Genomic DNA, 25,903 nt, shown 5'->3' with positions numbered 1-25,903 from the left:
TCTGTGGATCTGTAGTACTTATGAGCTAGTCACTGCTGAGTTTGTTCTCTCTCTCCAGGAATTATTTTCTTTCCATCCTAGCTAGATTTCATGCTTTCACAAACTGCCCCATCTCACAGGGTCCTTAACTGAGTCAGATTCTACTCTCATCCCACCCCAGCTGAGGGGTGTTGATCTTTTCCATTTTACCTTAAACTGGTCATTCTTGCAGAACAAATTAGGAGACGTGATAAAATATGCTTGTATTAAGCCTTGCAATCTTTTTATACTCCTAGTGAGCTGAAGGTACATTTTCATTATACGCACCTTAAAGGAAAACTAGCCAAACTATCAAATGTTTCCTTTGAATTCAAAATAAATCAGAGACGATAAACACCAGGAATGGAAAGCTAAACATGTTTGTCCTGTAAATAGCAGGCTAATTTCAACAATATAATGTATGACAGTTGAATATGCATGAAGGTATAAATGTACTCACATTGGGTGGTACCTTGCTGAGTTAATTTTATTTGAACACGAGAGAACCCCAGTGAATAACTGGGCATTTTGCTGTTTCTTTGTTCTTCTGTGTTAGGACACAATTGACATTCCTTTGCTTTCTGTTTTATTCATGTAAAAACAAGGCTAATACATGAAAATTACAAACACCAACTTGATGAGCTGAGCTTAGTTTTCATTTACTCGTTAGACTAGTTTGTGTTTCTTTGATTACTCTTAAAGTTTATGTAAATGGGATTAAGGCATAGGTCAGCAGGAACTATGAGGAGAAAATGCAGATCTGCTATCTGAGAAGTAAATACTCATTTTCTCTCTCTAGAAAAGGCAGGACTCCTTCAGGGAAGTGAAATGACAAAGCAGGTGTCCTAACAGCAAGGCTTCTTAACCTTTGAAAAGATATATATCCGTGCATGCATGTCATTGTATTATCTGACTGCCAGGACAATGTAGTCAATCTGTGCTTTCTAAACTATATATTACAGCAAACAAAAATATACTTAGTCACTGGGAATATGGCCTAGTGGCAAGAGTGCTTGCCTTGTATACATGAAGCCCTGGGTTCAATTCCCCAGCACCACATGTACAGAAAACAGCCAGGAGTGGCACTGTGGCTCAAGTGGCAGAGTGCTAGCCTTGAGCAAAAAGAAGCCAGGAACAGTACTCAGGCCCTGAGTTCAAGGCCCAGGACTGGCAAAAAAAAAAAAAAAGCTTAACTCAAAAATATACTGAATATGCCTTTTTCCAAACCATTTGGTTGATTTAGGATCGCAATTTATTGTGTAGTATGTAGTTTTTGAACAGCCCTGCAGATGTTATAGCTTTAAAATTCTCCAGGGTACTAAAATAACAAGACAGAAACTATAATGGTGAATGTACTGGGCAGAGATGAGCTTGAGGACCTCAGTCGGTGAAGAGGAAGTAGGGTCAGACAGCAAGTTATTGACTGAGGCAGTACAAGAATTGGGGAAAACAGCAGAGAGAAGGAACTGCTTAAATAATGGGCAGCAGAGTGGTCAGGCATCCAAGTTTGAGGACTAGGGCAAGAGCCCAATAAATAATTGCTAGGAAAACCTTCACATCAATTGCTCTGGAGGTGAATTTCTACTTGCATTCAATGGAGATTTGATTCTACTTGCATTCAATGGCCTATTAGATTCCCATGAAAAGAGATGAAGCAAGAGCTAGTGTAGGTACAGCAACCAGACCAAAGGAGAAAGTGTTCTGCCACACATCCTACTCAGTGGATTGACCCAGTGTAGTTTGGTTAAGGAGTGCTCCCTCTCAGAGTAGGAGATACAAATATGCACATGAACCCAGAGGCTTCTAACTAACAGTAGCTAGTTGATACTTTAAGATATCTGCTCATATCTGTGGTGCCACACCCTAAGTCTGAGCAGAAGAACAAATTGCTAGCCTCAAACACAAGATTGTAGATGGATGAAGAGAATGTGTGAGGTTCATTATACAAATTCCTTACTTGGAAATTTTCAATAGCTTAGAATCTTTCACAGATTGACCTCAAACTGACTATTCTCCTGCCCCCAGTACCTTGAGTCCTGGGATTAAAGGCATGCCTTACCTTGCATGCCTTCTAATTACTCTTTAAGCATCTGATTTATATTTCCTTTTGCAACAACATTTTTCTAATGGCAGCTACTATATAGAGCAGATATACTTGGACTTTAGGAGATATTAATTGCTTTTATAAGCATAAAAGGACTTATATGTTGAAATTTACCATTATTCTTTCTAGGTCCATTATTCTCCCTCCTATATACTCTCAAAATATCCTAAAATCTTACACATATATTCCTTTATGTCTAGACATAAACATAATGGGTTCCATATATAATGTAGTTTTAGGTATTTATTAACATTTCTAAATATTTATTAGTTTGTATTTATAAAAATCATTTATATCATTTATTGTGTATATTATTTAACATCCTTATTTCAACCAACATTATGTTTTAAGTCCTACCATTTTGATACATACTAGTTTATTTGAATCCTATTATAAATACAAATATTACTATTATATGTTTGTCTGCTAATGAATATTTAGATCACAGTCCCCTCAGCCTTAACACTATTGACCTTTTGAAACAGATAGCCAGGTGGTGGGACTGTCCTGGGGAATGAATATATTTAGCACCTTTTTGGCCACTGTTACACAAATGCCACTTATACCAACCATGGCAGTTAAAATTATGTGTTCAAGCTTTTCCAAAGTTTCTTACAGAGAAACCCACTGAATACTTTTCAAATCTCTTGTTTATATTATCTCTAATATTTTACTATGATGATCAAGGATATGTTATGTTCATGCTCCTATTGCACATAAGCATTTATTTGTAGGTAAAGCCTTAGACGCAGAATTTGAGGTTTTAAGGTTTCTATATTTGTTTAAAAATTTAAAATTATCTTTAAGTAGTTGTACAAAGGACTTTCAATTCAATATAATTTATGAGTATGATGCAATCTTGATCATTACATATACTTTTTAAATTTTATTTATAGTTATTGTAAAGATGATGTATGGAAAGGATACAGCTCCATCGAGATGATAAGTACATTTCATTTTGAACAGTGTTATCTCTTCCCTCATTTTTTCTCACCCAATTTCCCCACCCCATGTTATACAGCTCATTTTCAACAGTGTTTAGTGAGTATCACTGCTGCATTTATTCACCCTTTGTCCTTCCATTTTTGTGCTTCCCCTAAGTACATATTCTTAACTTGTTCTTCAAAAATCATATCAACATCATAAAGCCATTTGTTTAGCCATTTATGCTTTTTATTGGTATCACATCTAATAGAGCAAGCTCCACATAACAAATCAAATATCTAATTGCATACATTTGCTTATTTCCTGTCAGGTTTCCTTTGGAAAAATAAAAATGTTACAACTAGAAAAGCCAACAAGAAATGGGAGGTAGTTTTACTTTATAAAAGGGAAAGTGAGCAAGGCTCAGAAAAATGAGATGGGTTCTCTCCTTCCCATTCACACCATAAATTGAAGATTGAGGCAATATGTTATGGAAACTGAAAACAGTTAAAAATATACCTGGGGAGAGAGGACAGGCACACACAAAGGTAAAGAACATACTATGGAAGTAAAACACCAAGTTAATCGTGCTTTTGTCACAAGGCAGAGTAAAGTTACTAGCTGAAGTGCATGTATAGAAGCAACTTGTGATAGGAATCTAGGAGAGGGAGAAATCCTCTTTTGAGATGAGGGAATCCTTTTCATAGTGGGATTTTGAGATGGATCTGTTTATCTCATTAAGGTTTTGACAGGCTTGGAGTTGTAGACATACAGAGGTAGCTGTGGAAAGGTAGGAAAATGTGAGGTCTACCTCAGAGATGGTTTATTGGAGAAAAAAGAAAATTGTAGTTCAAGAAAGAAGGAAACATGGGCTGGGAATATGGACTAGTGGCAAGAATGCTTGCCTCACATACATGAAGCCCTAGGTTCGATTTCTCAGCACCACATATATAGAAAACGGTCAGAAGTGGCACTGTGGCTCAAGTGGCAGAGTACTAGCCTTCAGCTAGATCTAACATAGAATATTGGCAGTAGAAATGACAGGCTAGTCCATGTTTTATCATCACTGTCCCAGAAGTAGAAAAGCATTTAATTAAAGATGATGAGAGTAGAGACAGGATGGAAAGCTGGATGAGCAGAAAAATCTGGAAGAGCAAATTTTTGAGTAGTTCTGAGTATTAGGAAAGAAATGCGATTAATAAATATATTTTGTGGTTGTGCAGAGATACAAAGTATGCACTGAGCCTATCTGTACCCACAGAGTATCTATCAGAGTTGCTGAGAAGTGGGAGGCAAATTTTTGGCAAGTCATGTGGGAAGTAAGTTGAATCATGTTTACTGCACTAAATACCCTCTAAATCTCCTTGAGGCTCTCTTTAGAAAAATAAAAAGTTCCAACTGGAGAAGCCAACAAGAAATGAGAGGTAGTTGTACTCTATAAGGACAAAATGAGCAAGGCAAAGATGGGTTTTATCCTTCCTATTCATACCGAAAATTGAAGACTGAAGCATGGTTGAACAATTTGGGTAGTACCACACAGCTCCTTAGTAAAAACAAAGTTGACTAGGTGTTCACATTAAGTCTTACAACCTGGGGTGACTGTTTGTATGAATCTATTTTAGAAGAGTATATAACCACTATTATGTGATTAGTAAAGTATAATTTGTGAACAGTAGGGTACAATTTAGGTTAAATGTGCTCACAATAATTTAGTCAGAATATCCATACTACAAGTATCCATTCTAGACAAGAAGAAACAACAAACATGCTATTTGTTTTTCTTGTTCTCAATTCAGTTTCTTGTTCTCAATTGTTGATTTTTCATAAGGTGATCTGAAGTCTACTTGTAGTGCCACAGCTACCTGAGTAAGCAAAATAATTTTTTAAATGTCTCTTATTTCAACCTCTATGTTCTACTCTAACAAAAACAATTTTCTAGACTGTTGGGGAGTATTTATTTTTAATAGGTGAAAACGTCGTTTCAATATATGTACATCACTGAGTAATCTAAATGGAAGAATCCCCAGTTTTCATTGTGTGGATTGCTCTTTTAACTACACTGTGTGAAGAGGTTTTCTACAGGGCCAGAGTGCTTCAAAAACTAGTTTTTCTGTTCCTTATACTTTATCTCAAGAAAGGAATATGTTGTAATTGTAGGACATTAAGGATGTCATTTCTTTCCATGACAATTCATTTAAAAATTTAGTTTACAATTTAGTGCTATGTGTACAATGGAATTTATTTGTACAAAGATCAAAATGTCAAAGTAATTAGTTTTAAAAAAACTGGAAGATTTTGTGCTTTAGATAACAAACTATACTATGAATTGAATATGGGGACTGAATTCTGGATTCTTCATTTACTAGGTAATCTTGGTCACTTTCTTGGTTTACTTGAATGTGATTTTCTTACCTATATGATAAACCTTGTTACTTTCTGGATTTCATGGTGGCTTCCTGCTTGAAAATGAGGTAGTTATATATAAAGAACTCCTTGAAAATTATTGTCATCTTGACAGTTGACTTAGTTACTGCAGATAATCACAGGGCAGGAAAAAGAAATATAAAAAAGACTCAGCATATTAATCAATCAAAATGATAGAATGAAGGGGAAGAAAACCATTTTTTTTTTTGCTTACACACTTATTTTATTACAGTACCAATATAAAGTAAAATACAGAAACATAGATGCTGTTTTTGGATATTTGGGGGAATTTTTTCAAATAATAGTCCATGTAATGTATTGATATAAATGTTTATTGATAAATGTCCAAAGTATAGAGAAAAAAATTTTCTGAAAATATCTTTATTGTAAAGGTGATCGACAGGGGAGTTAAATTTAAATAAGTAAGGTAATGAGTACATTTCTTTTTAAACACTGTTATCTTCTCCCTGATTTTCTCTTGCTAATACCCTTCCCTACTCCTCCCCCTAGTTGTATAGTTCATTTCCAACATATTCCTCATTTGTAATAACTGGAATATATCTATGATATTCTTTTTTTTCTCAAATTTTTATTATCAAACTGACGTACAGAGGTTACAGTATCATACGTTGGGCATTGGATACATTTCTTGTACTGTTTGTTGCCTTGTCCCTCATGCCCCCCTCCCTCCCCCCCTTTCCCTCCTCCCCCCTGGTGTTCAGTTCACTTACACCAAATAGTTTTGCAAGTATTGCTTTTGTAGTTATTTCTCTTTTTTTACCCTGTGTCTCTCGAATTTGGTATTCCCTTTGAATTTCCTACTTCCAATACCAGTAAACACGGTTTCCAATATACTCAGATAAGATTACAGAGATAGTGTAGGTACAAACATAGGAAGGTGATACAAAACATTATCTATAATAGAAACTACACATACACATAGGACGTTGAAAGTGGTTACAACTGTGATATATCACTTGTTTCCATAACATGGAGTTCATTTCAATTAGCATCATCTTATGTGTTTCTAAGGGTATAGCTATTGGGCCTTGTGATGCTCTGCTATGGCTTGCCTAAACCTGTACTAATTATTCCCAATAAGGGAGGCCATAGAGTCCATGTTTCTTTGGGTCTGGCTCACTTCACTTAGTATAACTTTCTCCAAGTCCTTCCATTTCCTTACAAATGGAACAATGTCATTCTTTCTGATAGAGGCATAAAATTCCATTGTGTAAATGTACCACATTTTCCTGATCCATTCATCTATGGAGGGGCATCTGGGTTGGTTCCAGCTTCTCGCTATGACAAATTGTGCTGCGATGAACATTGTTGTGCTGGTGGCATTACTGTGATTTTGTTTGTGGGCTTTAGGATAGATACCCAACAGTGGGGCTGCTGGGTCATAGGGGAGCTCTATATTGAGCCTTCTGAGGAATCTCCATACTGCTTGCCAGAGTGGCTGAACCAGTTTACATTCCCACCAACAATGAAGTAGGGTTCCCTTTTGGGCACATCCCCTCCAACAATTGTTATTATTAGTTTTCTTGATATATGACATTCTTGCTGGGGTGAGATGGAATCTCAATGTTGTTTTGATTTGCATTTCCTTTATGGCCAGTGATGTAGAGCATTTTTTCATATGTCTATTGGCCATTCTCATTTCCTCATCAGAGAAGTTTCTTTGTAAGTCTTTAGCCCATTTGATGAGGGGGCTATTGGTTCTTTGCAGTTTTGTTTTGGAAGAAGGTAATTTTTTTAGTTCTGCATATATTTTAGAGATGAGGCCTTTGTCTGTTGAATGTCCGGTAAAGATCTTCTCCCAGTCTGTGGGCTTTCTGCATTTTAAACTATGTCAGAGGCGCGTGGCGCGCCGGGTCCGGGAGCGGGAGGGGGCCCAGCGAGCGGCCCCCGGAGCTGCAGATAGGCGCCGGGACAAAGGCGCGGCCGCCCAGCGCCCCGAACAGCCTGAGTCGGGGCGCAGCCTGAGTCGGGACGCGCAGTCGGGGCGCAACCCGCGCCCCCCCGCCGCGACTGACACGATGTTTCCACAAAGCAGGCATTCGGACTCCTCGCACCTCCCCCAGCAGCTCAAGTTCACCACCTCCGACTCCTGTGACCGCATCAAGGAAGAGTTCCAGCTGTTGCAGGCTCAGTACCACAGCCTGAAGCTGGAGTGTGACAAGCTGGCCAGCGAGAAGTTGGAGATGCAGCGACACTATGTCATGTACTATGAGATGTCCTATGGCTTGAACATCGAGATGCACAAACAGGCGGAAATCGTGAAGCGGCTCAATGGGATCTGTGCCCAGGTCCTTCCTTACCTGTCCCAGGAGCACCAGCAGCAGGTTCTGGGAGCCATTGGGAGGGCCAAGCAGGTCACCGCTCCGGAGCTAAACTCCATTATCCGACAGCAGCTGCAGGCACACCAGCTGTCCCAGCTGCAGGCCCTGGCGCTGCCCTTGATGCCACTGCTCGTGGGGCTGCAGCCGCCGTAGCTGCCAGCTGTGAGCGCGGGCACTGGGCTGCTGTCGCTGTGGGCACTGGGCTCGCAGGCACATCTCTCCAAGGAGGACAAGAACGGCCACGACGGCGACGCCCACCAGGAGGACGACGGCAACAAATCCGACTAGCGGGCAGGGGCGGGGGCAGGGGAGGGGAGCGCGGGCATGCGGGGAAACTGAGGCACGGGCGCAGCGAGCGGGGCTAGCTCTGAAGGGCTCCCATCTCCGGTTTCCTATTTATGGTCGTTGTCATGGTCCATGTTCATGTGGCACCCCAGTTCCCTCCCCCCCCAGCTCTCCCACTTGCCTCCCCCCTGAGGACCACCTGGCCAGGTGAGGGGAGCCCATTGGCAAGGCAGGGGTCAAGGGCCTCAAAAACACCCTTCAGTGCTCAGCATCTTCCCTGATTCACACTCACGCCCATCACATGGCCACTGCTGGGGCGCCCTGGCCCTGCATTTACACGATGGTCGCTGCCCATCCCCCACGCCCTGGGCACCCCAGCTCTGCCGTCCCCCTCTCCCACCCCCTCACTTCCTCTGCTAGCTTCAAACACAGCACCGCCCCCCAGGTCCCCTCCTCGCCTGCAAAACAAAAAGGGTTGGGGGGCTGGGGCCCAGCACCCCACCTTGTCCCGCTCCCCTTCTCCAATAAAAATGTGGGTTCTAAAAAAATAAAATAAAATAAAATAAAAATAAACTGTGTCAGAGCCATTAAGTGACAACATACATCCATTTCAGGGCCAGGCAAGGGGGCTCACTATGGGGAGGGGACACTGAGCCCAGAACCAGAACATTCAGGAAAGGAAACATTTACTTTAAGTTAAAAAAGTAACTACCCGTATTCCTTAATTCAGTCTCTTTTATTGTTCCCTTGCTGCTTTTTTGCCAAAGGGCACAAGGCAAAGCAAAGAGCAGTGAGGCTTTCAGAGGGCCTTGGAACAGAGGCCACTACTTGTGGCAGGCACAAATTGACACCAGGGAGGAGCAAGGAGCAACTTACCTTAAATCTGTCAACAGCAACTGATGCTTCTAAAAGGGACTTTACTGAGAATGGTATAACTTTCAAAGCAAAAGTCATGGAGTTAAAGACAGTCACAACCGTGAAAGCCTTAAAATTGGAAACGAAGAGAAAGTGAGACTGAAATCACTCACCAATTTCCTTTCAGGTAGCAGAAAGACTGCAAACTTGAATAGCAAATGTAACTACATTTCAGATACATTCTTTAAAGGGCAGTGTTTATAAGACCTTCAACAAAATTGTCAGTATATCTGAACCATAGATTGTATGTATTGTGGTTGATTTGTATTTCCAAAAATTTAAACCCCCAAACCTCAGATTGACTAGAAGTAGCCCATACACTTATGCACAAGAGTTGGTTCCCTGGTCTTTTCATCTCAGCTTCATCACTTACACACAGAAAAAAATACAGTTCTTGGGAGAACCTTGAAATGCAGGAAACAAGAGGACCAGAATACCTCCTTAAATGGTATTTTTAAAACTTCCCTTTCCTGAGGGTTCTCTAACCTGTGCTGCTGTCATATTGTAGCCCAAAGTCATGTGAATGGTGAACGTCACTACACTGGCAATAACCACTACTATGGGAGCCACACTAACAGTGATGCTCTGGAAGTACCTGACATTTTCCAATATCTGACGCTCCTCCTCTCAGATGTCTATCAAAAGAAAGGAAGCCTCAAAGAGAGTCAAGAGAAATCTTGGGACATTGCTCCTCCACTGTCAAGTAAGACTTACTCTAGCCACAATTATGTTTTAAAATGGCCCTTTAATACCTCTGATGCAAATTCAAGGTTTATGTGTGTGTGGAGGGGGGTGTCAATTGAGGGGTAAGGGGGTGGGTATTGAGGCTTAGACTCAGGGCCTGATTCTTTTTTCTCTTAAGTATTTGCTAATTCAAACTCTTGTTGAGGAAGTATGTGAGGGAAGGAGGAAACAAGGTAAAGAGCTGAATTTTTCAAACTAGTTATCTTGGAAAACTGAGTGATTTCCTAGGTCTTAAAGTTCCACATCTGTAAGATGGAGTGATGAGTTCAAATCTTTAAGACTTCTTTTGAACAGAAAGTTTTTATGATGCTAGAACTGTAGACCTAAGAAGTCAGAGTATCTAATGTGCTCAGGAAGCAAAGTATGGGAATGAGCAAACCCAAAGAATGCAGAATCCTACACATACACACACACACACACACACACACACACACACACACACACACTTCTTTTTTCTTTTTCTTTTTCTTTTTTTTTTTTTTTTTTTGGTTGGCCTTGGGGCATGAACTTAGGGCCTGGGCACTGTCCCTTAGCTCTTCAGCCCAAGACTAGCACTCTACCACTTGAGCCACAGCACCACATCCACATTCGGTTTTCTGGTGGTTAACTGGAGATAAGAGTCTCATAGACTTTCCTGCCTGGGCTGGCTTTGAATCATGGCCCTCAGATCTCAGCCTCCTGAGAAGCTAAAATAACAGGCAGGAGTGACTGGTATTTTTGTTGTTGTTTTGCCAGTCCTGGGCTTAAACTCAAGGCCTGAGCACTGTCCCTGGTTTCTTTTTGCTCAATGCTATCACTCTACCACTTGAGTGACAGTGCCACTTCTGGCTGTTTTCTATATATGTGGTGCTGAGGAATTGAACCTAGGGCTTCATGTATATGATGCAAGCAGTCTTGCCACTAGGCCATATTCCCAGCCCCGCAGGATTTTTTTTTTTTTTTTTTTTTTTTTTTTTTTGCCAGTCCTGGGGCTTGGACTCAGGGCCTGAGCACTGTCCCTGGCTTCTTCCCGCTCAAGGCTAGCACTCTGCCACTTGAGCCACAGCGCCGCTTCTGGCCGTTTTCTGTATATGTGGTGCTGGGGAATCGAACCTAGGGCCTCGTGTATCCGAGGCAGGCACTCTTGCCACTAGGCTATATCCCCAGGCCCCACAGGATATTTTTTAAACTCACTTTGAACATCTGTGAAAATGCTTTGACCCAGGCACACATTTTAATAAATTTAGTATAGGTGAGAACTTCATTCATCTTCTGGACATGGTTATCTGTGGCAGTCACATATTTTCTCCTGAAGTCGTGACACAAACATCTGAAAAGAAAAACCAGATCAGAGCTCATCCAAAATGGATTGCCTGACCTGCTGGAAATCACTCTGAATAAAATGAGCATATAATTGTTTTCTGGGACAGGCTGGCTCTTATGTAGTTGTATTCTTTTTTCTCTAATAAAAGGAACTTCATTATAATTAAGAATTAAGAATTACTTAATTCTTGTCTCTGGTAAGGCAGTGACGACAAAGTACTATTTATTCTCACTATGATTGCAGATTTTGAGGGCTACCAAAGCAGGGGCAGGAGGACTGAAAATACCAACTGGAGGTGAAGTAACTCACACACTACTATGTTATCCATGGCAACATTCACCTGCTGGCTTTCTCCTTCACTCAGACTCCTTATTTGTAATGTTACTAGGAGCCACTGCCACTTGCTTTTTGCACATGATATCTTCTTCCCCACAAGTGAGTATCTACCCACATGGGACTGCACTGCCTAGTTCTCGACTTCCACAATCCAAGGAGGTTCTTTGGGGAAGTTTCCACTCAGAGGATGAGGTCTACTATAATTCCCTTGAAGGTATTAGTTTCCCAAAGAGGAATTGCTGTCCTAATACATATAGAAAGATTACTCACCATTGCTGCATAAAAGAGGACACAAACAGCCGAGCCTAGTAAGCTTGCTGGTCCCAGAATGATCACATTATGAAACATGCCAAAGGTGGCAACAACAGGTCCTCCAGCCAACAAACTGCCAACAGCAGAGGCCTCAAACATCCTCTGCCCATCGTTGGAGCAAATATTGATGAGCTAAAGATACAAAGAGCAGTGAGGAGACCTTTTGAAAACACAGGCTACTGCCACATGTCTCGGGAGGATCTCAGCAAAAAGTGACCCCAGGGGAAAGGAATCCTCACTAAGAGGGCTTTGTGTAGGGCATACTCACCTCACCCAGGGACTTCTCTTTAATGTTCTCTAGCTTAAGGATCTTCTTGAATGCCACGGTTAGGATAGCCCCATGTAGGCGGACACCAGTTCAGTAATTCAATGCCCAAGTCAGTGCAAGTGACCAAGAGCACACAACTTCTGTCAGAAGGAGGCCTAGTACCAACAGCAATCTGTACTGCAGATTAGACTCTGTTGTCTGGGTATACTCCAAGAGGTGTTTCACCACAAAGGCCTATAGGGAGAAATATACATAGCTGTCAACATCCCCACAGCAACCACACCCAACGTCACAGTGCTATGTTAGGATAGAAAGAGTAGTCTGCTTCACACCAAAGTCATCAGGGTTCAAGCAATGAAAAATATCTTTCTTGGAAGACCAAATGTTACAGGCACCCTGCCCACTATAACTGACCCAGGATATTGCACAGGCCAGATTAGAAACTTTTTTCCTTAAGGACACCATCATGACCATTACTCTTTCAAATGTAATATAGACCTGTCTATGAGCTGAAATTCATTCTAAATACATGTTCATTCAAAAGTATATATTTGACCTAATTCCAGTATCTCCACACATGGATACATTTCTCTAAATGAAATTAAGACCCTTCTTTGTATCGTTTCAAATGTGCTTATTTGATAAAAAGGAACAGTATACCTACAGTAAGTAGTACTGTAGTAGTAAATACCACATGCCTTGATATGTAAAATATCCTTCCACTTGATCTCTACTCCTGTAATTGTAAACTGATGTCTTATGATCCTATTTCTGAAATGGTATAAAAACCTTGGCCCTCCTAAAATAAAATACACATTTAGCTCATTCGCCTGGCATCCCCCGTCCAGGTTGCCCAGGTCCAACAGTATCCTTTCAAATGTGCTTATTTGATAAAAAGGAACAGTGTATGTACAGTTGTACTAGGGAAGAGTGAGAAGTGCATTTGCAAAACATTCCTGAAAATAAACATCAGCAGTTTAATAGTACAGAAGGTAGCAATCAAAGCAGACCAAAACAACTCTAGAGACCCTCCCTCGGGCCTTCCCTACACCCACTCCCTCCCAAGAACAAAAACATGTTACCTCAGGTAGCATATGTCTAACACCACCTACAGGGAGGGATCGGCCAGCCCCCAAGAACCACCAAGGACCACCTCCAGCTCTGAGGTCCTGCAACGCTGGGGCACACACACACACACACACACACACACACACACACACACACACACACACGCACATTCAGCAACAGTATTAAATACCAAGAGGTGGAGATAATGTGCTTTTATTGAAAATGAAAGAAAAAAAATATAAAGGTACCATCTTCAAAGACCATCTTCAAAGACAAACACTGTACAACAGCAAGAGCATTATAGTAACATACAGTGGGAACATACAGAGTTCAGTTACAGACGGCTAGCATCTAACGGGTCATCTGGTCTCCGGCTGTTGTCGTAACTACACACATTGGAAATACAAAACAGAAGTAATATGTTTCCAGAGTCCAAAGCAGTTCATCAGGATGATGACACTCAGCTGTTAGAGGTCCTGAAGCTGCAGTGATTCTCCACGGGAGTAGAATCTCTAGGAATAAAGACCTTGCTGCTAAGGAAAGAGAATTAAAACACAAAAAATCCTAAAAAGTCCCTAAAGAGGCACTCTGTTTATAATTGCTGGTGCTGTTGGTACACGAAGCTTTGTGGAAGCTATGTCTGTTCATGATGGAATATAAAATTCTAGGCCTTGAAGAAAAAGGGCTGGCATCCTTTGGAGTCTTTTCAAGTCCTTGTAGTTAAAACTAAGGTTGAGGTTGGCAAAAATGAAGCAAAACATACCACAGCAAAAGAAAGCCAAACCAATCCCCCAACCTAAGGAAGAAAAAGAGTAAACTCAAAGCCCACCCACCCATCTACCCTGTTTTCTTACAGCAAAGGTTAACACGGCTATAAGCCAGCACTGAACCACAGACAGAAACAGAGGCACAATTGTCCTGAAGTACCTAATGCAGATCTTCAGAAGCCAGACTCAGAGCTAATTTGTATTTTTCTGTTTTTCCCAAAAGTAGCTAAATATCACGTGTCTCCTAGGCCCTAGGAGATTCTCATTAATGAGACTTATGTCATGCTCTATAACTCAATCTATAGAGGAGTTCTGATTCTGAGAACTAGTATAGTCTATCTCTGCTCTCCCTTCAAATTTTTATTTTCAGGTTTAAATGCAATGTTTGGTTCCCCATTGCATACATGCATGGGTTGCTGGTTTACTACCAAGATGATTGGCTTCTTTTCCAGTATGCATGCAAAATATGGACCTGAGTCACAGAGCCCTTCTTCCTCCCCTGAAGCACTCAGGAAATGGTGCCAGATGAAACCCTTTCTCACACACCAAGGCACTGTGGAGCAGTCTCCAGGAAAGGCTTGCAAGGACAGCAGGCTGTTGTTTGGGCTCCTTCCTTCCCATCCCTTTACAGTGGCCCTTTCAGCACTGAATAAGAGCACCAGCCTCTCCCATAGGGGAGGGGCAGGGAAGGCATAAGACATAACCAATATTAACACTATGTAAAACTTTAAAGGGAGGGAAAGAGGAAACAGTAGATTAAAGAACTCCCAACTCAGGGTTTTAACAAAAGTAATGACAATGGATATGACTTTGTATGCGAGAAGAAAATAAAGGTTTGTATGGAAAAATCCAAACAGAATTCAGTTTAAAATAAATTACACATTTATCACTTAAGTCTAAACAAACTGGGAGAAAACTTGAGGTTATCAGCATAGCTGTCTGGCTGTGGAAAGCATTCCCAGTGAATAAACATTACCATACCTGAACTCTTGGTGATTCTGCCCAGCTTGACTCTCTCATTTTGAGCACAGAATACAGCCATTACAAAAATTCTAAAGAACAGCTTCTGTCACTGGTTCTGTTTCAGAGAGACTCCCCCCCAAGTCCAGATCCTGACAGCACCAAGCAAGCTGCAGTTGGAGAAAAGGATGGAGGGTGAGAACTTACCTACTCAAACGTTTTTCACTGTCTTTTCCCCCAAGGCCCTGGAGCAGTTCACATTCACCAAGAGACAGTGCTGCTGGAGGCATCTTTCTCTTGTGGATGGATCTAAGGCAGATGCCTACTGTACAGAGACATCTAGGAAAGACCTGGGTTTTTCAGAACTGAGTCTAAAAAGGACCCCAAAATGTCTCTGTTAGTTTTGTAAGTTTGGGCTCTTCATCTCTAACTGGACAGATTCTGGTACTCTGTTCACTGTGATTATGTAAACTGTACATGGGTCACTGACTCCCTTGCATAGCCCGACCCTTGGATCATCCTGATGCAGGAATACCCAACATCAGATGGCCAGCAAATTTAAACACACACACACACACACACACACACACACACACACACACACACACACACAGCACAGGCTTGTGCTTTATTTGGTCTGTTTGGCTAACAGGTCACAATGACACCTACGAGGAAACACAAAATAATTTGGAAAGCTTGTAATCTGGGGAAGGTGTTCTTATGTAAGAACAGGCCAAGCCAGTTTGAAATCATTCCAGCTTAGAAAATCTGCAAAAATTTAAAATGTATGTTCCTGAAAGGATCCAAGTCTGCTCACAGGAAATTTGCTCACTTTTGGTACTAATCTCAAACTGGCCTAATTCTTTCATTTCCAGTCAAAAAGAAAAAAGGCCTCAAAAAGACAGCTGCAGCAATAACTTTTGAATTATTATTATAATAGATGTGTCCATTGCTTTTCCAATTGTTTCATGATTGAACCACTGAGGCTCAAGGGAGTGACCTTAAAATCTACCAAGCTGGACATGCAAAAGTAACATTTTTTTCAAGGAAAGAAATTAACAATCCCAAAAACCTATGGAATATTTTTTTAAGGAGAGTGGAATCAAGAAAGCCTGTCTCCATGCCATGATATCCAGATGAAAAAATTTGATTACAGATCAGAGCAGCCATCAGCTCTGTAGTGAAACAAGGACAGAAGCTCTTCTTGGAAAAGATGGCTCTAAGAATTTTGATCAGTAATAACATAAAATAATATCTCAGTTACAAGGTCTCATTTACATAAAACTTACACAAAAGTGTGTTAGTTGGTCAATTAATATAAAACCCCAGACATATCAGAAAAATCGTGTTCTCTGCTTCAGCAAAAGAGATAGAAACTTTTTAAAAGGCATCAAACTTTGGGGAGGGGGGAAACAGAAAAGAAAGGAAAGAAAAATCAAAACTATAAATTAGTTCTACCTAGTCACCATGCATCTTAAACATATACTTACTCAAACCATGAGACTCCAGGTTACCCACACACGGAAAATGCACAGTATAATCAGTACTACTGCTCCAATGCCTCAAGGCAAATATGTAGAAAATAGATTTAATAAAAATCTCAATGTAAGGCAACACAGAAGGTGTAAGAAACAGATGCCCAGATCAACTCAAAATGGATCAAGGACCTCAACATCAGACCTGAATCTTTGAAACTACTGAAGGACAGAGTAGGAAAGACGCTAAAACGTATAGACACAGGAAGGAACTTCCTGAATATAGTCCCAGGGGCACAACAGATAGGGGAGAGACTCGACAAATGGGACTACCACAAAATAAAAAGTTTCTGCACAGCTAAAGACATAGCCACCAAACTAGAAAGACAGCCAAACATATGGGAAAGGATCTTCACCAGCACAACAACAGACAAAGGCCTATATCCATCATCTACAGAGAACTCAAAAAACTAACCCCCTCCAAGCCCAGTAAACCAATTATTAAATCGGCAAAGAGCTAAAGAGAGACTTCACGGGAGAAGAGATAAAAATGGCAAAGAAACGTATGAGGAAATGTTCAACATCCCTGTAAGTAAAGAAAATGCAAATAAAAACAACCCTGAGATACCACCTCACTCCAGTTAGAATGGCCTATACTCTGGACTCAGGCAACAACAAATGCTGGAGGGGATGCAGGGAAAGAGGGTTCCTTCTCCACTGTTGGTGGGAGTGGAAATTAATACACCCACTTTGGAGAACAGTATGGAGGTTTCTCAAAACTCAGCATAGACCTATCCTATGACCTAGCCATACCACTCCTAGGCATCTATCCTGAACAACAGGTCTCAGGATATCAAAAAAAAATCTGCACATCCATGTTTATCACTGCACAATTCACAATAGCCAAAATATGGAAACAACCCTGATGCCCCTCTACAGATGAATAGATCCAAAAAATGTGGTACCTATACACAATGGACTACTACATAGCAATTAGAAATGATAAAATATTGATCTTCACAGGGAAATGGTCAGAACTTGAACAAATAAAGTTGAGCGAGACAAGCCTAGAACACAGAGAAAAAAGGGGCATGGTCTCCTTGATATATGACTGTTAAGGTGGGGTGGAGGGTGGGGAGACAGTAGAGACTAGGTCTGAGAAACAAAAATACTTCTTTTCACATGGTATTTCCACAGGTTTGGGTCAGCGACCTTACATTATGTATCTAAAACCAAACAACTACTAAAGATAAAAAGGCCTAAAATAGACCTCTCAATGGATCACAATAGCTCAACAGCTATGTATGTATGATCATATAAGACAAGGATAAGCAAACTCTATTGTTGATGTTATATTTAAAGTTCTAGGTAAATTTCCTTTGTCGTACACCACGTAGCTACTGTATATGATTTTGGTACACTGGGTATTGTATATATGCCTACCTGATCTAGGGAAGGAAAAGAAAAACGAGGATGTAAGGTATCACAAGAAATGTACTCACTGACCTATTATGTAACTGTACCCCTTTTGCACAACACCTTGTCAACAAAATTTAATTAATAAAAAAAAGGTGCCCATAAAACTGTCAAAGACTCCCTTACCTACTCTGTTTCTGTTAGACTAGGAAAATACCAAGATTAACACCCCAACACTTGCCATTGCTTACCCTATACACCAAAGCTTGAAATGGACTCCAAGTCAAACTCTAAAAACCTTGACAATCCTCTAGCTCCTTGAGGGTTCATTTGCCATAGGAATGTTAATCATGGTACTCTGCTTCTAGGCATTTGGTACGTTACCATGCTGGCTCACAGTCCATACAAAGTAAGACTATGTTTACAATACTGCCATGACACATCTGCCCAGATCCAGGTCGTTATTTCACATCAACATACAACCAAGAAGCACAGTCCTGTGCAGAACCAAGATCAGTTCAGTTTCACTCCCACCCTAGGAATGCAAATTAGCTCTTTCTTCTCTCCCAGTACAGCCCATCATCATTTCAGTGGTTGAGAAGCCACCATTACTCCCAAATCCACTGACCCATTCCAACAGAGATGGAGGCATCTCTAAAGCTGCTAACTACCCCAAATTGAGCATAACCCCAGTAACTGAACAAGAGAGTTAAGAGCTGCCCATGGCCGGGCTCCTGGAGACTGTCAGAAAGGATGGTTAGAACTTACTGGTCCACTGAAGCCCACCAGCTACATGATCATCAAGCACATGAAGGATAGGATGAGCCTGGTGTGGCAGAAGATCCACACAAACTTTCTCAGGGAGGCAGCATCTGGCCCAACTTCATTCAGCTCTTCTTGCCGCAGTCTCTCTAGTTTTAACAAAGCACATGTCTTCCTGTTACACATCTCCTCAGAGAAAAAGACACACCCTAGCTTCCCTCCCATAGTTTGTCTGCAGGCTCTGTTATAGCACATACAAGTCTTTCCTTTAAAATTATACATATGGTATTTACCTTCTAGAGAAAAAGTCCCTTCCTGTGTATGTGCATATTTATTCCAGATAGGGAGTATTCCAAGGTACAGAAAATGATGAGAACAAGAGCCCTTCCTTCCATCCCCAAAAGGCCTACCCCTGAATAAAGTCTAGGGATAACTTCCTTTGTCAGGGCTCCCACCTTTCTGAAGGCTCCTGTGGTAAAAAGCAAAGTAGCAAACTAGATTTTAATCATACAATCAGCTACCACAAAAATGTATTCTGTCACAAGGCAGCCACAAAATCTCCCTTCAGACTCAGGAAGAGAAGCAGGGCTGAGAGAGAGAGAGAGAAAGCCCATGCTTAAAATAGGATTAGAGTGAAATAGGAAATAAAGCAGAAGAGCAAATGGGAAGCCACCCCTAGGAGACCCACACACACATACATCCAGGACAGCTGCAGAATTCACACCCTCCTGTCTTAGGCCTAGCATCCAGTATGTGGAAACCAGGATGGACCAGAGACATCTACCTTCTGCAGTTCACATCAAAAGACTCATACTTGCACAAAGGCCACACATCTTCCATTAAGAGCTCCCCCTTCTTGTGGGCCACGTGGGACAGAGGAGAAAACCATGAAAATGTTATACAGGAAAAGAGGCCAGCATTGTCCACTGGGTTTTGGTTTCTGTAAAGAGAAACCAAGTCACAAAGCTTCAACATACACCAAGAAGGCAATATTTAAAATACACTTCAGTAAACAGTTCTCCCCAACTGCCTCATCTCAGTCCAAATTTTCAACAATGCTTTTGGTGCTTTGCTGATGACTCATTAACCTTCAAAGCTTCTTACTTGGAAGTGGTCCGGATGGGCTTCAAAGCCATGATGGTACTTCCCCTTGGGATGTTCCTTATCCAGAATTCTGAGCTGAGAATGTATAGACACATCCAGGGAAAGGTCCTCAGCTCAGGCTGCTGTTTCCAAGGCATCCTGGTAATTCAACTGCTCCACAGAAAAGGAAAGAGACATGAGCACTTAACAAATATTACATACACAGAAGAGGCAAGTCCAAGTGACAACAGCATAACCACACATTACCTCACCCAAACTGAGAAATCCCAATGGTCAGGAGACCATTAGGTTCACTCTTGGTGTTGTATAATCTAATGTTTGTTTGTTTGCTTTTGCCAGTCCTGCGGCTTGAACTCTGGGCAGGAGTGCTGTTGCTGAGCTCCTTTGGTTCAAGGCAAGAACTTGGGCCACAGCACACTTCTGGATTTTTGGTGGTTAACTGGAAACCAGGCTGGCTTTGAACCACAATCTTCACATCTCAGCCTCCTTAATAGCTAGAATTACAGGCCTGAGCCACTGGTGCTCAGCCGAGTCTCTTTTTATAGACTATTGTCTTTCCACAACAACCGTAAGGGTAGAAAGTGTGCACATGGTCCCCGGCTTGCCTGCTGCACCCATCAAACAAAAGCTTTGGTTCACAGCAGTTATGCAACTTCAGAAACACCTGAGTGGACCTGTGAGCACACTGCTCTGTGTTCACACTCATTCCTTCCATTACAAACAAGGTAGGTTTCAAGAGGAAACAGCAGTGACCCAATGCTAGGAAAAGAATTCCGTCTTATATAAATTCTCATGTATAAGTGGACACAATTTAATTGCTAGGGATTACAGTACAAAATAGTGAAGTAGAGAGACTGCTGAGACCAGAATTCAACATGGCTTCTTCTTACCTTTAATCTGCTCATAATCACAGAAAAAAGAAAAAAAAACAAAATATTGGATCCATAAAGAAAGATATACAAAAAAAAAGTGCAAGACACTTACTAGATCTTAGTTGATACTGGGACTCTATAGAGTAGGTACAAAAAATTACAGGACCATTGTGATCTGCATACCCCCAGCTCAGAAGACACTTCTTCAAGTGTGCAATGCATAGCTGCCAAGATGTGCTACAAGCTGATAGATAGCAAACTTCAACACATTTCTAGACTGACACTTTGGAACTTAATTAGGACTCTGAATAAAAGGTCACAAGGAATTTTCTACATGTTTAAAAGTTATCTAATATACTTTTTTGGTTCAAGATAAGGACTCAAACTCAGTACCTCACTAACACTTTTGCTCACTGGCTAGCTCTACCAATTTATAAATAATATGACTTAAAGAAGACATGACATGGAAATTAGAAAATGTTTTTAACTAAATGGTATGAAACTATAAGACATCAAAATTTATGGGATGTAACTACAGGTGATACAAAGTAAAATTTTGATTGCTTGAAGATCAGTGCTTTAAGCTAGGGATTGACATTTTCTGTAAAGGATCAGATAATAAATATTTTTAGACTTTTGTGGACCAAGAGACCAAAAAATCAAGGATTTTATACAGGTATTTTGATGATAAAGTAAAATAGATCATTATAAAATATTTAATAAAATTCAGGTTATAGAAATAGTTGTTTTTTTTGTAATACAGGTCTACTAATGAGGAAATATTTCACTTAATTAGGGTTTAAAATATTTACCCCTTTCACTGAAATCTTGCAAATCTTCATGCACCAATGTTGATTGGAATAAAAGTCTGCAACTTCATTTTTGAGAATATCTTCACAAAGAAAGGAGCCTGTGGTCTGAACTGGCCACACTCATCTCTCAGAAGGAGCCTGTGGTCTGAAGGGATTCTACTGCTTCCTCTCCTGCTTTATTGGTGCTCGCTCTCTCTCTCTCTCTCTCCTCTCTCCTCTCTCCTCTCTCTCCTCTCTCTCTCCTCTCTTTCTCTCTGAACGGATTCTTCTGCTTCCTCTCCTGCTTTATTGGTGTTCTCTCTCTCTCCTCTCTCTCCTCTCTTTCTCTCTCCCCCTCTCTCTTTCTCCCTCTCTCTCTCTCTTTCTCCCTCTCTCTCTCTCTTTCCTTCTCCCTTTCTTCATTCAGCACTAGGGATTGAACTAGACCTTTGTATTTAGTATACAATCACCTTGCCACTAGGCTGCTAATCAAGCCCAGTGGATTTTAAAATGTAGAAATCTTATCTGTACATCAATGAGATTCAAAAAGCACTGTTAGGGGCTGGGGATATAGCCTAGTGGCAAGAGTGCCTGCCTCGGATACACGAGGCCCTAGGTTCGATTCCCCAGCACCACATATACAGAAAATGGCCAGAAGCGGCGCTGTGGCTCAAGTGGCAGAGTGCTAGCCTTGAGCGGGAAGAAGCCAGGGACAGTGCTCAGGCCCTGAGTCCAAGGCCCAGGACTGGACAAAAAAAACAAAAACAAAAACAAAAAAAACAAAAAAGCACTGTTAGAGCCATTATCTAAGTCAGAAAATACATCCATTACAAATGTATATTGGAAGAGTTTTAACTTTTGACAGCATAGAAGTTTAGAAAGTAGTTTAATATTTATTATGATTCAAAAATTAGTTGTAATAAAATTACTTTTCCATAGTATCATTTTATATCCTACTAGCAATGTACATAGTTTCTCTACATCCTTGTCAGCACTTGGTGGTGACATCAGTTTTCTTTTAATTTCTTTTTAACAGGAATGGTGTATTTGTGCTGCTCTAATGGAATGCTATTTTACATCTGTGGTTCCTTTCTCCCACACACTCTTTTTGGCAAGTCTTCTTTTTTTTTTTTTTTTTTTTTTTTTTGCTTTACTTATTTTATGGTTAAAATCTCATGTTTCTTCCCTGAGCTGGCTTCAGGATCAGACCATACCTTCCTATACAAGGCCTCTCACATAGTTGGGATGACGGGCATGTTCCACCAAGCCCCAATCAGCTTGTTGGTTGAAATGGGTTTCCACAATTTTTTGTTTAGGTTGGCCTCAACTCTAACCTCTCTACCTTCCAAGTAGCTAGGATGTAAGAATGAGCCACCATGTGCAACTTTTGAGTCTTTTATCTATTTCCTAACAGGATTTTCAGCATTGAATTCACATAGTCCTTTATGTCTACTGGATTCAAGGCATTTATCAGCTAAGAGATTTGCAAATATTTTCTCCCAAGTATTTGCTCTCTTAATAGAGCCACTGATAGAGTAAAAGTTTATAGTGATTTATTTTATTTTTACTGTGTGTGTATGTGTGTGTGTGTGTGTGTGTGTGTGTGTGTGTGTGTATTTTACTGGGGTTTGAATTTTCTTGAGCTTGCTAGACAGATGGTCTATCACTTGACCATGAACCCACCCCTTTTCCTTTAATAGATTTTTTTAGACAGGGTTTTTCTCCCAGCACCAGCCTCAAACTTATGATTCTCTTATTTATGCCTCATACACAGTTGGGATTACAGGCCTGTGCTACTATACCCAGTCTACGATTTGAAACAAGGCTTACTGGTATTTTTGCCTGAGCTGACCTTGAACCATGATCAATCCATCTTTCCTTCATGCATAGCTGTGATTGTCACCATGCCTGGAAAAAGGTTGTAATTCTGATAAAGTCTAATTTATTTATTTTGTTCCTTTTGTGGATTATGTGATAAGGATCCTGTCTAAGAATGCTTTTTAACCCTAAGTCAAGAAGGTTTTCCTTATGTGTTTTCTTCCAAAGTTTTGTAGTTTGACATTTTACATTTACATCTATCATAAATTTTTAGATAATTTTTCTGTAACCCAGAAAAATTAGGAGGGGAGTTTAGGTAAAAGTTTTGTTTCCTTGCTTATGCTTATCCAATTGTCCTAACCTAATTTATTAAGATCACATTGGCATGGAGGCACAGTTCCAGTGGAAGAGGGTTTGCCTCACAAGCTCAAGGTTTGGGTTCAAACTGCAGTACTACCAAAAATAATAATAATAAAATGCCTCATTTTTCTATCAAATTGCTTTTGTGTATATATGAAAAAGTTGGCCAAAGAGTCATATGAAAAAGTGCTCTACATCACTGGCCATAAAAGAAATGCAAATCATGGGGCTGGGGATATAGCCTAGTGGCAAGAGTGCGAGCATCGGATACACGAGGCCCTAGGTTCGATTCCCCAGCACCACATATACAGAAAACGGCCAGAAGCGGCGCTGTGGCTCAAGTGGCAGAGTGCTAGCCTTGAGCGGGAAGAAGCCAGGGACAGTGCTCAGGCCCTGAGTCCAAGGCCCAGGACTGGCCAAAAAAAAAAAAAAAAAAGAAATGCAAATCAAAACAACATTGAGATTCCATCTCACCCCAGTAAGAATGTCATATATCAAGAAAACTAACAATAACAATTGTTGGAGGGGATGTGGCCAAAAGGGAACCCTACTTCATTGTTGGTGGGAATGTAAACTGGTTCAGCCACTCTGGCAAGCAGTATGGAGATTCCTCAGAAGGCTAAATATAGAACTCCCCTATGACCCAGCAGCCCCACTTTGGGGTATCTATCCAAAAGCCCACAAACAATATCACAGTAATGCCACCAGCACAACAATGTTCATCGCAGCACAATTTGTCATAGCCAGAATCTGGAACCAACCCAGATGCCCCTCAGTAGAGGAATGGATCAGGAAAATGTGGTACATATACACAATGGAATTTTATGCCTCTATCAGAAAGAATGACATTGCCCCATTTGTAAGGAAATGGAAGGACTTGGAAAAAATTATCCTAAGTGAAGTGAGCCAGACCCAAAGAAACATGGACTCTATGGTCTCCCTTATTGGGAATAATTAGTACAAGTTTAGGCAAGTCATAGCAGAGCATCACAAGGCCCAATAGCTATACCCTTATGAACACATAAGATGATGATAAGTGAGATGAACTCCATGTTATGGAAACAATTGTTATATCACAGTTGTAACTACTTTCAACATCCCATGTGTATCTGTAGCTTCTATTATTGATGATGTTCTTGTATCACCTTCCTGTGGTTGTACCTACACAAGCTCTGTAATCTTATCTGAGTATATTGGAAACCATGTATACTGGTATTGGAAGTAGTAAATTGAAAGGGAATACTAAATTTGAGAGACACGGGGTGAAAAAAGACAAACAACTACAAAAGCAATACTTGCAAAACTGTTTGGTGTAAGTGAACTGAACAACTTCGGGGGGGAGGGGGAGGAGGGAAGGGGGTATGAGGGACAAGGTAACAAACAGTACAAGAAATGTATCCATTGCCTAACATATGAAACTGTAACCTCTCTGTACATCAGTTTGATAATAACAAAATTTTTTAAAAAGAAAAAGTTGGCCAAACCTATGTGAGTCTGTGTCTAGAGTCTACTCCATTGATGTATCTCTCCATGAGTATACTGGCACTGCTGACTTGGTTCCCAAGCTATAAATTAAATCTCCAAATGATACTTGGAATTTTATTCTTTTTCAAAAGTGATTTAGTCGTACTAGTTTTTTTCCTGTCCAAGTGAACTAAACCTCAAAAGTTAGAGTTTTTATCAACATTCTGTGGCATTAGGGCATCAGAAAAGGAAAACCTGGTATGCCACCCATTAATTAGTATGCTTACATAAACGTGACATGTTAGTAATGGGAAGCGTCTTTACAAGTTTCATTCTCAAAACAATGTACAGAGCCCCTTCTATATGCAAGACTGTTCCCAATAGTGCGAATAAGAACAAGACATGGATAGCACACTAATTTCCTTGTGTGTGTGTATGTGTGTGTGTGTGTGTATGCGTGCCCAAGCAAACATGCATGCATGCAACAGCATGTGCTACTCCAAGGCACTGTCTTCAGCTTTTCTCTCTTTTTTCCCCTGAAATCTGTACTCTACCACAACTCTACTTTCTGGCTTTTTGGTGGCTAATTGAAAATAAAGAGTCTCACAGACTTTCTTGCCTGGACTGGCTTCAAACTGCGATCCTCTGTTCTCAGCCTTCTGGGTAGCTAAGATTATAGGCATGAGCCACTGGTGCCTGGCCACTAATTTTCATTTTTGTCATCTCCAAATGCCCAGTGACAGTTTGCAAAAAGTTTACTAATGGACTTAACAGAGTTGTCCCTCACTATATATTTATCACAGTTCACTTACTGCAGCTTCATTCTATTGTGGCTTTATTTTTAAATAGGTAAATAGTGATCTCTCACCTACCATGGGAGCTACATTCCAGGGATCCCCACAATAGGTGAAAATCTGCAAAGTAGCAGTGTTAGATAGTCGTCCCTTGCTATACTGCAGTCCATTTATTGATACTTCACAGATTTTTTGGTGCTCTGGAATGTAACTCCCACAATAGGCAAGAGGATCCCATTTGCAAGTCATACCATGTTTCTGTCATTAGTTCCCATAG

The 25,903-nt window shown here is 40.7% G+C and overlaps 2 pseudogenes; one reads left to right on the top strand and one right to left on the bottom strand.

The window, feature by feature from the left end:
* Nucleotides 1–7,470: 7,470 nt before the first annotated feature.
* Nucleotides 7,471–8,649, top strand: LOC125351324 (annotated as a pseudogene).
* A 247-nt stretch (nucleotides 8,650–8,896) lies between these two features.
* LOC125351110 lies at nucleotides 8,897–20,432 on the bottom strand (annotated as a pseudogene).
* Nucleotides 20,433–25,903: the final 5,471 nt, after the last annotated feature.

This window comes from Perognathus longimembris, chromosome 5 (assembly GCF_023159225.1).
Source record: "Perognathus longimembris pacificus isolate PPM17 chromosome 5, ASM2315922v1, whole genome shotgun sequence".
Classification (NCBI taxonomy): domain Eukaryota; kingdom Metazoa; phylum Chordata; class Mammalia; order Rodentia; family Heteromyidae; genus Perognathus; species Perognathus longimembris.
The sequence above is the reverse complement of the archived record's forward strand: the minus strand, read 5'-3'. Positions and strand labels throughout refer to the sequence as shown.